The sequence below is a fragment of the Lygodium microphyllum genome, chromosome 14 (genome assembly GCF_053477565.2).
Source record: "Lygodium microphyllum isolate KBCC chromosome 14, Lygodium_microphyllum_v1.1.10, whole genome shotgun sequence".
Taxonomy (NCBI): domain Eukaryota; kingdom Viridiplantae; phylum Streptophyta; class Polypodiopsida; order Schizaeales; family Lygodiaceae; genus Lygodium; species Lygodium microphyllum.
Window position 1 is genome coordinate 36,240,613 of NC_141148.1, and position 16,401 is coordinate 36,257,013.

Genomic DNA, 16,401 nt, shown 5'->3' on the forward strand with positions numbered 1-16,401 from the left:
GGTAATAAGAAATAAAAAGAACAATCAAATCTGCATGTGTGTCGATTTTAAGAAATTGAACAAGCAGATGGTGAAGGACCATAATCCTTTGCCCTTTATCAATCAGATTCTAGATTAGTTGGCAAGGCAAGAGATATACTCTTTCTAAATCCAAGAAGAGGAAGATTAAGCAGGAAGCACTATGATTTTTAATAATAGCGGGTGTCTTATATAGGAAAGGTGTGGATGAGATTTATCATCATTGTGTGGTGCTTGATGAGGTACCCTTTATTCTAGAGGAATGCCATGATTCAACATGTGCAGACCGTTTTGTTGGATGGCTCGCAACCTAGAAAGCTTTACATGTTGGCTATTGGTGGTTGATAGTTTTCCAAGATGCTTTTGCATATGTTAAGCGTTGTGATGGCTATCATAGACATGACGTTAGGGAAAATCGTAAGTGGTCACTTAATCCTATTCTGGTGACTTTGGCCTTTGAGAAGTGGGGTATAGGTTTTGTTGGACCTCTGCATCCTTCATCTACTACACGGAAGCGTTATATCATTGTAATGAAGCAAATAAGGCCAATGGCAAACAATGACAGCAGGCTAAATGCCTTTGTGATAAAACTAGAGGTCTAGGACTTAGGGTTTGCTATAAATAGGCAGCCCTAGCCATAGTTAGGGGCCTTTTGCCATTTGGACATGTTATTCATGTAAGTTTTCTTGGTAGCCACATTAGTTTTCCTGTCCTTCACCTACATGGAGGTGAGTTTCCATGGCACCAGCTTGGGGTGTGTTCCAAGAATTCTTTCTTGTATTCATGTTTTCACCATAGGTTAATGTAGTGATTTCTTCATTTTCCATTGTTCCATAGTTAGATTTTATGGCAGTCTAGGACCTTCATTACATTGGTATCAGAGCATGGATTTCTGATCCATGGGAAATGTCATTTTCATGGAAGATCTGGTTACATTGATCTTGGTTTTTGTGTCAAGTCTAACTACAAGACTTCCACAGTTAACCATGGCTGTAGTTGAAGACCTACGCATTCTGATGCTCATATGACACATCAGAAGAATTTGTTGGAGCGAGAGGACAGTCGCTTCAGCCATGGTGTCAACCTGACTTGTGTGGTTCACTGGTTTCTAGCATCAGATTCTAGATCCGTTCACAGTTGAAGCAATATTGGCAGTTTTTGTGTGATTCCTGCACAGAATTCTCTCCTTTCGGGAAGATTCACTCTCTTCACTCTTTTGCTTCAACTTCAACATGTTAGCGACAGTAAAATCTCCAGGAAAGATGGATGTGCGGCCATCCTCAAGCTATTTGACGGCAAAGATGAGTCGCTGCTAATTGAGGGGGAGGGGAGATGCCTTGATCCTAATCCTGGATTTTGGCCTTGACGTTGTCAATGGTGTCCGAGTTCTCAACCTCAAGGGTGATGGTCTTACCAGTGAGGGTCTTCACGAAGATCTGCATACTGATGACTAACTGATGGTTCGAAGAGTGAATAGGAAGGAGATGGAGCGAGACGAACAGACAGAGACCTCGATCAACACAAAACAAAAACCTTAATAACGAAGAAGATATCACAGAAGGATTTGACGTTATCGATGGTTTCAAAAGTGGAGTCTCAGAAGCAAGTTCTATTTCTGTGATGTGAGGGATAGAAATTAGAACGTCTGCCTCACTGCAGTCCTCGGGAACAGAACGTCTGGCAAGATCTAATCCGTGTTTGCGATAGGTTCAATTTCTGTATTGCTCTCCTGGAGCTCTCCTATCTCATTTATCACATATTCCGTACCCTGTCCAACAAGTGATTCCTGCATTTCTGTAGCATTATAGCCGCCTTGCCTCCTGTGGACTTGCGAGCCGTCAAAGCGATCCCTTAAGCACTTCTCCACAAGCTCCAGCAGGTTTCTTCGATCTCCACGGCTGCCGACTGACAGCATCCAATGAACATAACAACGGAGGCAAGGGAGGGGCATCTAGACCATACATTGATGCTCCAAGAACTTTATTAGATTCTGCATCAACAATGAGATTCATGAATGTTTTCTCTTGCCGCCCTGATATTGTCAACTTTCAGTGTCAAATCTATTTGGAGCGCGTGTTTGAGTCTGTTTTGTCCCTATATTTGACTTTGTCAGGAGAGAAATAGATGCTATAGCTCCTAAACAATCAGATGAGGAACTTGAGGGTGAACAAAATGATGTTGAAGTAGAGACTTGCACTCCAGCATTGCAACTTGTGGTTGATCTCTTTGTGAAGTTTTATGGTGTTGTCAACCCTATTGTGGGGAAAATTTTGCATCTGTTGACAGGATTTATAGAACGGTCTCATCAGAGTTTGGCAGCAATAGGCATTGCTGCATTTGTACATCTGATTAGCAATGCAAGGCACCTTTTCTCTGATGAGAAGTGGTCAGAGGTATTGTCAGCTTAGAAAGAGGCTGCCATTTGCACTTTGATATTGTCAACAGGGGGTTGGAGAATGATCCTTCTGTTGGCACTGCTTTGGTCGATTTGTTCAGCAAAGCTAGCTCCCTTATAGAAGCACAGGACATTTTTAACAAGCTAACAGATCGAGATGTTGTTGCATGGAGTGCACTAATTGCAAGATATCTTGAACAAGGCCTTGCTGAGTAAGCACTAACTTGTTTTAAGCAGATGCAACTTGAGGGTTTGCGTCTAGATCCTGCTGCTTATGTATGCAGCTTGAAAGCTTGTGGCATGATTGGGGCAATAGAACAAGAAGCACAGAAAGTGTTTAATGATCTGGCAGTCAGATATGTAGTCTCATGGACTGCATCCATTACTAGATATGCTGAACATGGGTTTGACAAGGAAGCTTTAAGCCAGTTTGTACAGATGTAGCAGGATGGCATCTCTCCAAATGTTGTTACATATGTTTCCATACTAAAATCTTGCGCAAGCATGGGTTTTATTGAAGTAGGCAGAGAAACACATGTTGAAATTGCCACGAAGGGACTAGAAACAGATCTTTTAATTGGAAACACACAACTTCAAATGCAACTGAGTGCTTAGCGAGTTGTATTTGACTCACCATTTGAAAGTATCATTTACATTGGTATCATTGTCACTATGGACAGCATGTATAACGGGGGGTACAGACATGTAAGTGTGAGACCTATGCTCAGTCAAAGGCAACAACCTAATCATCAGCATTCCTATAGACATCAAGTGCATGAAGGGCATTGTTCTTATGATGATAGATCTTATAGGTATTCTCCTTATGGTTAGCAAGAGTATGCAGGGAATTACCATAAGGGGCAGCATTCATATGATCATAATCATGGTTATTTTCATGAGACTGATGGGCAGCATCGACCTTATGCAAATGAGAAAAATATGGGAGCAAATGATGCCTATGGAATACACTATGCAGAGTACCAAGGTCAACCAGCATACGTTATGGATAATCATTTTGAAGAAGAAGAACTCATCCATCCTTTCTCATTCAACAATGTTCATGGTACCTACTTATCAAGCCGTATGTTGGATGATCTCACTTCTAGAGGTCTATGCTACAAATATTGAGAGAAGAATGTTATTGGTCATCCAAATGTATGCAGGGCACAGCATGTTAGAATTTCAGTTATCTTGGAACGGCCTACTCCTTTTGGCACCCGAAGAAAGCTTATACCTCATCAAGAGCTGATGGAAATGAAAAGACAACTCATATGCTATAAATGTGAGGGTCAATGGTCTCCTAATCATGAGAGTTACTGCAGGAATAGTCACTTTGCTACAGCCCTTGTATTGGAGGATTCTAATGTAAATGTATCTCAAGTGGAAGTGCAAGTTTGTCATGGACAGCAAGAAGAGGATAAAGATGTTGATAATAAAGTTGAAAATGTAGTGGGAAAGCTTAGGGAAATGTCTCTTAATGCAATGCATGCAGAAATTTGTAAAGAGCAAGCATACTTGGAAGATCAAGAAGAAGAAGATGATTCAAATGACCAAGTTGAAGAGCAAGATGATGCAGCTGAAGATGAAGAGCAAGAGTATGCAGATTCAAATGAAGATAGTGCACAAGAAGAGTTTGTTGCAGATATGAACGACAATGTATATGTGCATGATGATGAGTTATCATGGGGTAATGATGAAGACATGTATCAGCCTATCCTTGATCATCATCAGCCTATAAATGATCATGGACTGCGACTACCTTATGATGGCATTTCGACTATGTATGATTTTGGTTATGGGGCTGATATGACATATGACTTTGATGTGTCATTTCCTTATGATCTAGGGATTTATCTTGATGATTATGAACTTTTGGATGGATTTCCATATGACCCGAGAGGTTGTGACCATTATTTTGGAGGATTTCCATATGATCCCGGAGGTTATTATGGATGATTGGATGATGATTTGACATCCCTTGACCTGCAAATTTGATTGACAGCTTGTCTTCATTGAATTTTGACATGGTTTATGGAAAAAAAAAAGTTGAAGAAGCATGAGCTCATTGTTTAATACAGCTTGTTGTATTAAATTACTGTCATGAAAATAAATGGTCTGACATCATCAAAGTCATCATTTGATGATTGGATACGATGCTTCTAGGTGTATTCTTCAAAATGACACCTCATTTGTTGGATTTGGACCTATATTTAAGAAGTTATGACTCTTTTTTTTAATCACTGCCCTTCTATGGACAGCATGAGCAACATGCAGGCAGTCATCAACTTCTTGGACCATGGAATCTTCTTCAAATTGTGCTTTCGGACATTCATGACATATCCATTGTAATATCTTCCCATTTGCAGCTTTGAGGACAAAGCTAATTGAGGCAGGGAGGGTTTGTAATGAAGCAAATAAGGCCAATGGCAAACAATGATAGCAGGCTAAATGCCTTTGTGATAAAACTAGAGGTCTAGGGCTTAGGGTTTGCTATAAATAGGTAGCCCTAGCCATAGTTAGGGGCCTTTTGCCATTTGGACATGTTATTCATGTAAGTTTTCTTGGTAGCCACATTAGTTTTCTTGTCCTTCACCTACATGGAGGTGAGTTTCCATGGCACCAGCTTGGGGTGTGTTCCAAGAATTCTTTCTTGTATTCATGTTTTCACCATAGGTTAATGTAGTGATTTCTTCATTTTCCATTGTTCCATAGTTAGATTTTATGGTAGTCTAGGACCTTCATTACAATCATTGTGGCAATAGACTACTTTATAGAATAGTCTGAAGCTTGAGCTACGATGAAGAACAATGCCAAGGAAACAACTAGTTTTATTATGAAACAAATTGTCTAATGTTTCGGTCCACCTAAAGAACTAGTGTCCGACCGTGGGACACACTTTCTGAATAAGGTCATAGAAGCCTTGACTAAAGCCCTAAAAATGAAACATAATAAGACCATGCCTTGTAACCCCCAAGCTAATGGGCAAGTAGAGAGTATCAACAAGCATCCTTGTAGGGATTTTATGTAAGATTGTATCCAAAGGTAAACACGATTGGGATAAGAAGTTGTATGTGACTGTTTGGGCTTATAATACCACATTCAAAAGAGCTACATGCCACACCTCTTTAAAATTAGTATATGGGAAAGAGTGTATTCTACCTTTGGAGATTGAGATGCCTACAGTAAGATTTGCTCTAAATCATTCTTTGGGAGATGAGGAAGCATTACAATAAATGTTCATTTCCCTTGCACATCTTGAGGAGATTAGGCTACAAGCTTTGTTACATTAGGAAGTAGGGAAGAAGCAAATGAAAATACTTCACGACCTTCAGACTAAGAAGTATAATTTTACCAAGGGTCAACTAGTTTTATATTATGATGTATGTCATGGGTTATTTCTTGGCGAGTTAGAACCCAAATGGGATGGCCCTTATAAGATCGTCTGCATAGGAAAGAATGACTCTATAGCCCTTTTAGCAGATTTGCATGGGGTAGAGTTTAAGAATAAAATAAAGTTTAATAAGTTGAAGTCCTATTATGTGTAGGGGCTAACATCGTGGACGTGGTGCCTTTGTAGGTCTTCTAGGATCCAACTTAAACTTGCAATAGGTGCCAAGGCAATTGGATGGGCAGAATCATTCCTTATCTTGAACATCTGTATTTAGAGTAGCGTTACCACCAAGGTTGAGTGATCTAGTGGAGTAAGGGTTATCATATTATTGAGTGGCAAGATGGATTTTTCATGTAAGATATTAAGGTCTACTATTACCATTGTCATAGGATTCTTATTAGTGTCCCTATTGAGTTTAGTGAGGAAGGAGGGGTTGTACCTATCATACATCCTCTCTCTTGGCTCAACTTTGACTACCATAAGTATGAGTAGGTTGATCAGTATGGCGTGCCACCAAGATCGAGTGATTTGTTGGAGTAAGGGTTATCATATTACTAGGAGGGGTTGTACCTGTCATACATCCTCTCTCGGCTTGACATTGACTACCATAAGTACGAGTAGGTTGATTAATATGGCATGGCCTTTCAATGAAGAATGGGTCTATATTTTGTATTTTGATGGAGCTTCACGAGGTGCTTTCAACTTTCCCATTTTCTTGTGGATTGTAAGGTTATTGGTATACTTTATGATGAGTCCTCACTGCTCTAGACCATACTATCTTCAAGAAAATCTCTCTTTTTCCACCAAGAAAATAAAAGCTTGCGCCATAAGTATCTTAAACTCTTCCAAAGTTTCTACAACCTAACTTTCTTTCTTCATATAGAGCCACCAAGTATGCATAAACCCTTTTGAGTGTAGGATGGAAAAATGTATCTTTTCTTCATCCTTTCATGGAAGAATGTCATAGTAAGACTCTAGATTAGAAATACACTCCTCTAGTTTGAAAGGCCATTGTATATTGGTAGCACTATGTTATCCACTTAGTTCGTAATCATTATAGATGAGCTATCCACTATATGGCTAATCATGTTGGCTTTCCACTTGGCCATTATTACTTGAAAATTTTATTCCAATGGTTGACATCTTATTGCAATATTTTTTCATGTTTGCCTACAAAAGTTTGAACCATTTTAATTTCCAAAGTGATTTTTACTTTGGGATAGTTCTCCATCTTCAAATTAACTATTAGGAATTATCTTGTTTGCCTATAGTACCTTGAGAATTTGAATTTAGTTGCTCAAATGGTACTTTATCCACATTTAACTGTGCCTTTTCTCTATTCTCTTTATCCCCCATTTGAAATGTCATCCATTGTGTGAATGAAGCCAAAAAATTAGCATTAGATTATGCAATTTGAGATGAGAGTTGAGAATTAGACTCCATAATTCTATCAATGGATGACTCAATTTGATTAATGCCTATTACCAATTCATTATAGCTTGTCTCATGTTCACACAAGATACTATTTAATTGGCTAAGCTCTCCATTGATTTTAGCATCTTCAAAGGATCCTTGGTTGCTATTATCCATGAGATAATCTCTTATTTCATGTGATAAGTCCTCCTAGTCTTTGTTTTTACTTTGTGTCATGTCATTCTAATGCAGTCCTATAGCACCCCCTATTAGAAAAACTAACATAATTTTAGCTAGGGAACTCTAATTACCTTCTTTTCTTATTTAAATTGAATCTTTGTATGCTCTCTTCGAATAGAGTACTTAATCTTGATAATCAATTCAATATAGAAAAAGCTATTATAATTGATTGACAAAATCTATCTAGAACATGCTAGTGCTTTGTATAAGCTTGTAAAGATCTATATACCTAATTTTTGACCCTATAAAGCACTATAGAATCCATGTGAGACTTCTAGTTACAATGCAATAACTATAGAATCTCTATACCACCTATGGAAACTTGAAAATACCATGTAGTTATTGTATATAACCGCTAAATGCCCTATAATTCCTTGTAACACCTATAATTTCCTTGTCTAACTTGTAATCCCTATAGGGTCTTGAAATTGCCTTGTCCCTTTAGTAATGCATTTGTCTTCAATCCTCCACATGTAGGTACCTATGTGAGGCATAAAACAATAGATATGGCTCCCTACATGAGCTCTAGATGACTGAGGATGTGCAAATTTCCACCTCAGGTTGGGTTGTGTACCCCTTTGAAGTCCTACGTAGTATAAAAGAGACTCACCTCTCTTTTATCTTACTATCTCATTCTCTATATGACATAGCAATTGCATTCTAGGATATGCATCAAGGTAGAGATTAAGGGGTAGATTTTAGCTGAAATGCTATTTTTTGGAGGTTTTACTTATCATCAAGCTCATTTTTAGCTTGGAAACTCAATAAATAGCCAATATGTACAAAAAATTACACAATTAACCTAACTTTCACCTTATAAAACTCAAAAAGAGGGTTTTCTCTTAGTATTATCATAATGTTCTAGTCTCTTTACTATTGATCAACTAAAACTTTGCCCATCTATCTAATAAACTAAAATCGCGAGAGATCTCTTACTTTTTACTTTGATATTTATGGATTGAAGAGAAGCTTTCATCCTTTAATGTTAAGCATGGAAATAAAACATTTAATGGGTAAGGAGAGGGAGTACCTCTGCACAATCAGTGACTCACTCAATTGCTTACTTATCCCTTTACAAATTTTGGGTTTATTAAGAGGACAGACACAAAAGCTTCAAAGATTTTGTAACCTATATAATAATAAGTGTGATGGCATTGGCTCATTCATTTCATTGGACAAATGCTAACTTTCATTGAAGTGATTTGGTGTTAGATTTCACTCAACCACAAAATATTCATGTAGATATCATTGGTCAATTAAGGCAAGTCAAAGAAGAAATAGTATCAAATGCCTTTTTAAAAAGAAAGATAAATGAAACAAAAACACATTGGTGTAAAATGAAATATTAGGTCATTTCATTAATGAAATACAAATTGTGGCTTGCATTATAAATTCTAGGCCCTATATATATGTATGTCTTTTTGCACAAACCTAGTCAATCATGAAGATGCAACAATCATGAAAAGATTCAAGATGTCAGCAAAAAATGAAATACATTTAGAATTAATCATAACATTAAGTTAAAAAGACCATACATCATGATTTGATAGAGTGTTAACATGTTGCCAAAAAAAAAGTAATCTATTGATTGAACATTCAAACAAGTACAATGATAACATGATTAACATAGAGCTGCAATGAGAATTAAGGAAGAATAATAATAGGAACGATGATAACATGGTTACATAGAACTACAACGAACAATGATAACATGATAACATAGAGCTGCAATGAGCAATAAGGAAGAACAATAATAGGAAAAAGTTTCTCTAAATGTCCTCAATATGAGTTGTATACCATTATGAAGGAAAAATGTGTATAGAGCATAAGGCCAAAAAAGAGAAGGGTGCTCCAAGAATTCAAGTTGCTACAACAGATCACCATCGAAAAGCTTATCTCGATGCAACAGATCATGGAAAGGACTCTGCAACATAATCAAAGATCAATCCAAATTAGGCAATGCATCATAAGAACTAAAAATTTGCTACACTATGAAAAGAGACATGGCATAACAGACCACAACATGCATAGAGTTTATCGATGCATATGGTCAAACTATGTATTTCTATATACCTTATTTTGAGGCCTATAGGATTGAGATTTGTGACATAGTGCTATAGGAAAAAATAAGATAGTATTTTTAGAATTAGGTTAGTAATATGAGCAATACAGAAAATAAGAGATTTATCATAAAAATAGAGAACTTACAAAATTCTCTATGTAGGTCCTATGGCCACCATTCCCAAGGTGATGCACAAGTCCCACCTCTAGTCATGCTCTTACTGCCTCCTACTATAATTGCCATCACTATGGAGAGACAACACAACCTCCTCTTTGAGCCTTCTCTAGTCCTCATGATCTAGTCACTTCAGCTTCCTTGTATCATTCTTTAGTGCCTTTGGCCACTACAAAGGATTAGGCCCATCAATGGCTATATTAACCTTTTTTTTAATGGAGAAAAAATTATGGACACATCTATGATTCCTATTAACCACTCGTCAAGAGATCCATGTCCAAAATTGTGCTTATCTTACAATATATATGTGTAGCTTTTTACGCTTATTTTAATACACTTAGACCTAAAATTTTCACAATATTTAAATCCAATAAGGAATGTGGTTTTGCTTGCAAATTTCACATGTTTTTTTACATTGTTTTAAAATTTTTGTTGTATAGGCAAAAAGAAAAAAACAGAGAGCTAGGCTGCAAACCTATAACTCTAGCCATACTTCTACAATTAATAGATTCATGGTTTTTCTTCTACCCTTCTTGTGTACTCTTGGACATCAATTTTATGAATTATATTCACATATTAAGAAAAAGATACACAGATTAACAAGTTAAGTATACATAAGCGATATGAGAAGCTATCAAGCATAACTACATGTTTGTTCCCTTGTAGTGTTGTGGCATCACAAAGATTATATTGAGCACCATTTTGCATGAGTATTTATCATCAATAGAAGGGAAGGCCACAAAATGCATTTGTGTTGATTTTGATCTCCTAGTTTATCAACCATGAGATCTTCAGATTGTTTAAGTGATTGCTATTGCATATTCTACGCTTTCACAAGCTTTTGGGGCGAGAATGAAGCAAATTTCCTCTAATCTTGGGCCCTTTCTCCTCAAAAATCCTACTACACAACATAGCATCTATAGCATACTTCTTAAGCTCTCAAATATTTAGCAAAGTATTGGGGATAAAGGCGCTTGTGCCTAGCCGCCCGTGTATTAGTTACACGGGCGACGATATCCGCACTGTGCATTAGTTACCCATACTATGTGTATTAGTTACTAGCACAACTGTACACTGCAAGTGGCGAGCACCCATCACTGTCACTTTATTCTTTATTCTTTTAGTGACATTTGAATGAAGGGAAGGCAAGTCACATACTATGATGGTTTGAGTTTTTACATATTGTCTTCCTTTACCTATTCATGTGAAGGTTAGTCAGGCCGATTTTTTGCAATCTGATGAGTAGAAGGTCGAGATGGCCAAGATTCCTTATGCATCTGCAATGGGCAGTTTGATGTATGCCATGATAGCCACTCACTTTGACATAGCATTTTTAGTGGGAGTTATGGCATGCTATATGGCTACACCTAGTCGACAACATTGGGATACTATCAAGGGTATCATGAGGTACCTGAAGGGCACAATAGCTATGTGCATCTATTATGGTGGTTAGGTTGTAGGAGTCATGGGGTACACTGACTCTGATTATGCAAGACGACATGCAGAGTAGGAAGTCCACCTATGGCTATGTCTTCATCTTTGTTGGAGGTGCTGTTTCTTGGATGTCCAAAGTGCAAAAATGCACGGCCCTATCTACTACAGAGGTAGAGTCTGTTCCACCCACCACCAAGGCTTACAAGGAGCTCACAAGGAGGCTCTTTGGTTAGGCCATTAGACCTTGGCATTATTGATGTGGTCCCTACAATGCATTCGAATTCTATGAGTCCTATTCAATTGGCCAAGAATTCAGTCTTCTATGCGAAGATGAAGCACATTGAGGTGCCTTACCATTTTATATGAAAGGTCATTGATGATAAGTCCATTGAGCTTGTCAAGATCTCAATTGACCAAAATCCTATAGATTTTCTCACTAAAACTCTCTCAGTAGAGTGTTTTGCCTTCCTTAGGAAGATGGGAAGTAGATGAGATGATGTCTTTCCTCATCCTATTGTACTTATGCATATTTATACTTTATCACCTTTTTTTAAATTCTCTCCTTACTAGGGTCACATTCACCTTTGAGTGGGAGGTTGTTGGGGGTAAAGACACATGTGTCTAGCCACCCATGTATTACTTATGTTGACAGTACCTGCACTATGCATTAGTTACCTGCACACCTGTACACTACAGGTGGTGAGCGCCCATCAATGTCACTTTATTCTTTATTCTTTTAGTCACATTTGAATAAAGGGAAGGCTGATCATACATTGTGTTGGTTGGAGTTTCCACATCTTGTGTGTGTCTCTCTCTCTTGCTCTTTCTCCTTCCACCAAAGCTCTTGCTTCCACTCTGTGCTTCCACTTTAGGGCACCCTCCCTTCACAAAGGCTTCTTGTACAACTTGTTTGCTTAGTATACTTCAACATACTTAGATCAAGCTTGAATATTGTGAAGATTTAAAGAAATATTGCAATCATAATGGCTCATAGAGGAAAGATTTACGAAAATCATTGATTTCATCTATTTTCTTCATATTGAACTATTGATTCTTACTTAAGAGCACTGGAAGAGCACTTTGGAGCTATTATTGAAGCTACATAATCAAGAGATAAAAGCATTTGTTACATTTTGTACTTTCAAGCTTCCAACTACTCATTGAAGTGGTACTTCTACACATTTCTCTTTTAATCTCTCTAATCCTTTTGCTTAACTTGCATAGTTGGAATGCTTCATTATAGAATCCATAGAGCCATATATAGTACCATTCTCATATATTCACACTTCAATAATATTCTATGACTATGGATTGCTTAGTCCTTGATCTTTTGTGCTTAATCCATGATCTTTTCTACTTGTCCTATTAATAAATCCCCCAAAACTATAAAACAATAATTTGGCAATTCAATGACTCACTAATTGTTTAGGTAATCCCTTTTACCAATTTATTGAATCTTCATGATTTTCATGCATATCATCAAAGGCTTAAAACTTCTTCTCAATCAATGTATATCATCCTTTTCTTTTAAATTAGAATGCTACTATCATGTTGAAATATCCATCAAGGAAAAAGTAGATGCCAAATGAGGTAACAGGCCAAAAGAGAGTTGACCCTTTATTGCTACTTGGGACTTCAAAGGGGTGCACAACCAGGCTTGAGGTGGAACTTTACACACCCCTCAATGATCTAGAGCTTATGTAGAGAGCTTGAAACACTGTTTTATCCCTCACACAGGTACTTGCATGTGGCAGATTAAAGATAAAGGCTTTGTTGAAGACATAGGATCCTTTTGGTCCCTTGCACGGATTTATAGATTATTATGGGTAGTAGACAAGAAGTTACAGGAATCCGCATGGTACTTGTAGGTCATATATAGGTAGTATAGGGTGTTTTAAAGATCCTATAGGTGGAGTACATATCCCACAATGTATTATTGAGTATTTATAGTTCTCATAAGGGTTTCCACAATTCTATAGGCCTTAACATGATATACATAGTGTTTTTACACTAAAATAGAATTCCCATAGGGTGTAGGACTATTCTAGGTAGTCCATACAGAGTTTTCCGTGCATAATTTTCTATCCTTATTCTAACGGAGAACTTTATAGCTCATTTTTAAGAGGAAATATTTTCAATTTAAACAAAAAAATTTAGAATTTGAACATCAAAGTCAAAATTTATAGCCATTTAGTGACATCAAGTAAAGTGGACAACACCTAAAAATGGCAACCAGTAAGGGAAAAAGTAAGTCAAATGAGGGCCTATAGTAACAAATGAGAGACTCAATGGTTGAGAATAATCATGGGAACTATCAAGATGATTCACAAGAGGATGAAGTATATAGTATCCTCAATGAAACCATGTGTAACCATGAAACCCATCATATAGTTAAACATCATGAGATGGTGTCTAAGATTGATCAAATGCTGGAGAAAATGGTCATATCTAGAACTCAAACAAATGAAGCTATTGATCACATGGCTCATTCAACCAAGTAATCTTTAGATATACTTTTAGCTCAAATCTATCAATTTGTAGCACTTCAATTAGACGAATCTAGAGATAGTAGAGATAAATATGAAGTAACACATCACTTTATTGGAAGAAAATATATTCCTAATAGTAGCTATGAAGTGGATGAGCCTTGTCAAAGAAATGAAGAACCAATTGTAAGTACTTGTGCCATTAATTCTCAAGAATTAAGAGGTCAACCATCTCAAAGTAGATTTTACCTTGTGGTTGTAAGGAGTTTCTCTAATAATTTTGGTCCTAATGGAAGTTATTTGTATCAGCATTATAATACATAGCAAGCTTCTAAACAAATAGCAAGGTTTCAATGAGAAAGAACTCCAAGATAAAATCATCATTATGAAATACAATGGCTATTCTTCCCCCTTCCCTATGTAGATACTAGATCCATTCTAGGTGCTACCACGTAATCAACTAGGAAGTATTCTAGTTGGAAGGTTCTTCAAGTACACCTGTATATGAAAAAGTGTAGTAATACTAAAAATATAGAAATACTATACATTTTGAACTTTACTATGAGGTTTATCATAAACATATTTATTTGTCTTAGAAATATAGTTTGAGTTTGGTTTAATGCATAGTTGTAACGTAAGTAACTCCTATACATAACACAATGATGTGAAGCACATGTTTGATTGTAAGCTATTAAATTATAGGTTACAATGATTGCAATGTAGTTACTCTACGTAGGATGGATAATCCAACTCATTTAATAATTTCCAAATGACTCAACCCCAAAGTATATAATTATAGCAATATTGACTCTTACACGATTCTGCACAAAGCACATGATCAAAAGTGAAATTGAAATATCATATAATTGAGACAATGTTAGATCATGTACCAAAAAGATGCTATTTGGTATTTATAACTTTATAATGCTATTCCATATAAAAATATTTTGGCACTTATAACTTGGCAAGGCAATTTCATACATAAATGTTTTGACATTTACAAATTGACATGCTTTACTCATTTCTATGGGATGGACTAGCCTTATTGAAATTTGAGAGGCCTACCTTAGTATCTTTATTTAATTTACTCATTTCTATGGGATGGATGTGTCTCATTAACATTTGAGAGGCTTACCTTAGTATCTACACATTTTCACTTGTGACCTATGTGAACTTCCCAAGCATTTTCTCAAGATCCCGCTTATCATTGCCTTATTTTTTAATGAATTGTGCTCGAGTGGGCTTAAGCTCATCCAATAATTTAGACACATTCTATCATGCCTCATCTCTTACTCTATGCTAGTATTTACTTCTTCTGAGAGGCTTTTAACTTGCATTCTTAATGACTCTATCTCATTCTAAAAATTCATGTGCTACTCTTATTCTCTTTTCTTGCTCTATTGCTCTGCTACTAGCTCTTCCTAAGCCCCCTTCTTGGTATTAGTGGGCTTTTCTATCCAATTTATTTTCTTTTAAAAATTAACATGGATATGTATTTGTTGTGCAAGGTACAAAGTTATCTATTTATTCCAAAGCATCACCATTTCAACCTCAACCAACTGCTTATGAAGTACCTTCATGAGCCCTACATGTTGGCGATTAAGAAACTTTAATGGATTTTTTTTAATGCATATGTACATGCCTAATTTGTGGAATAGCTTCTTTCTTAAGAAGCATTTTGGATACAAATCAATCTCCTTCAAAATGTATGGAGGTGAATTCTCACATGCACTATTGCCGAGGGCTCCCAATAAGTGAAAAGGACCAACTTGTTCCAATGTTATAAATCTATCATTAATGATGTAGCACACTTCTATTGGATCAATGCAAACATCTCGATTAGTCATGTCTGTAAAAGTGTAACAATTGATGCTAGAAATTTGAAAAAATCGTCATATTAATGGCTTTACATATTGAAATTATGATTGAAATCAATGTTCAAGTAACTTTAAATTAATGTTATAAATTCTCATAATTACATGGTAATAAAGTATCATAACCTATAGATCAACCATCTTGCAATCTAATTCTTTATAAGAAAGGTATAATATATGGTAACTTCTAGGCATTAATTTGTATCTAACCTATCATAGCCTATAAACTAATTGTCTCTCGCAAGCTCGTACTTCATAAGAAATTTATGATCTATATTGACTTTCAAGCACTAATGCCTATCTAACTTAAGCACACTAGTACACCAAAAAAGCATGTTAAATTATAGTTGCATGCTATCGACATGTAAGCACACTAAAAGAGATTTATAAATACATTTTAGATGTACTTTATTGAGGAATATTTATTTTAGTTATGAAAATAGTAAAATATGTAAGCATGTTGCACCAATCTCAAATCTTTCCAATTACTTAAGATATATTCTTTCTTTAGCACTATAATTTTTGAGATATTTCTAAACTTAGGACATACTTTTTCTAATCCTAAATGTGTATGTATAGGATGCATGCAGGCTAATACCAAGGTGTTACTATCTTATTCGTATTCATTTTCCTATCCCTAAATAGATTGGTTCAAAATGCATGTAACTAGCATTAATCTATTATTAAAATCTAACATTTGTTTGCCCCTAATGTATATTCACTCTTAATCCTAAACACATTGATAAATGATGCATGCAAACTAGCACCGATGTGTTATTAATTTTTAATGTTTTTAAATTTAATTTACTAATAAATTACATTTCTAAAATAATTACTATTTAAAAGTAGCATATTGAAGGAAATTGTACTATTATGAAGCAGAAATTATAGTTACGTTTTTTGTACAAAGAAAA